This window comes from Octopus bimaculoides, chromosome 23, assembly GCF_001194135.2.
Source record: "Octopus bimaculoides isolate UCB-OBI-ISO-001 chromosome 23, ASM119413v2, whole genome shotgun sequence".
Lineage (NCBI taxonomy): Eukaryota > Metazoa > Mollusca > Cephalopoda > Octopoda > Octopodidae > Octopus > Octopus bimaculoides.
The window spans coordinates 12,645,917-12,646,556 of NC_069003.1; positions in this window are offsets into that span (position 1 = coordinate 12,645,917).

Here is a 640-nt window from a genome sequence, read left to right on the forward strand (position 1 = left end):
AGGAGATATCAGTGTATTCACACACGTACACATACACATAGAAATACCCATACGCATACACACACACACACACACAGATGTAAACATATACACGCACATACACACGTACACACAAGCATAAATATACACGCGTACACAAACATAGACATACAGACACACACACACGCATAAGCATACACGTACACACACTTATTAGCATACGCACGTACACACACATAAGCATACGCACATAAACATACACACCAAGCATACACACACATAAAACGTGTACATCTCGATCTTATTCATACACACGCAAACAGGTGTATGTGTGTGTGTGTCTGTCCGTGTACGTATGTAAGTGTATATACGTATCTTTGATTGTGTGTGCGTATGAGTATTATATTTTTATATACACATACACCTGCGTGTAGATGTGTCCAGGTGTGTCTATATGAGTGGAAATAATTGAAATAAACAACAATCTAATAACATATATACATGTATATCAATCTTTTGAATTGAATGTAAACAGGTCTGGGTTTTTTTTGTTTTTGTTTTAAATCTCTTCAGGATTTTGACGACATTGCTATTAAAGTAAGGCATTATTGCAACAACAAGAACTACTACTACTACTACTACTACTACTACTACTACTACT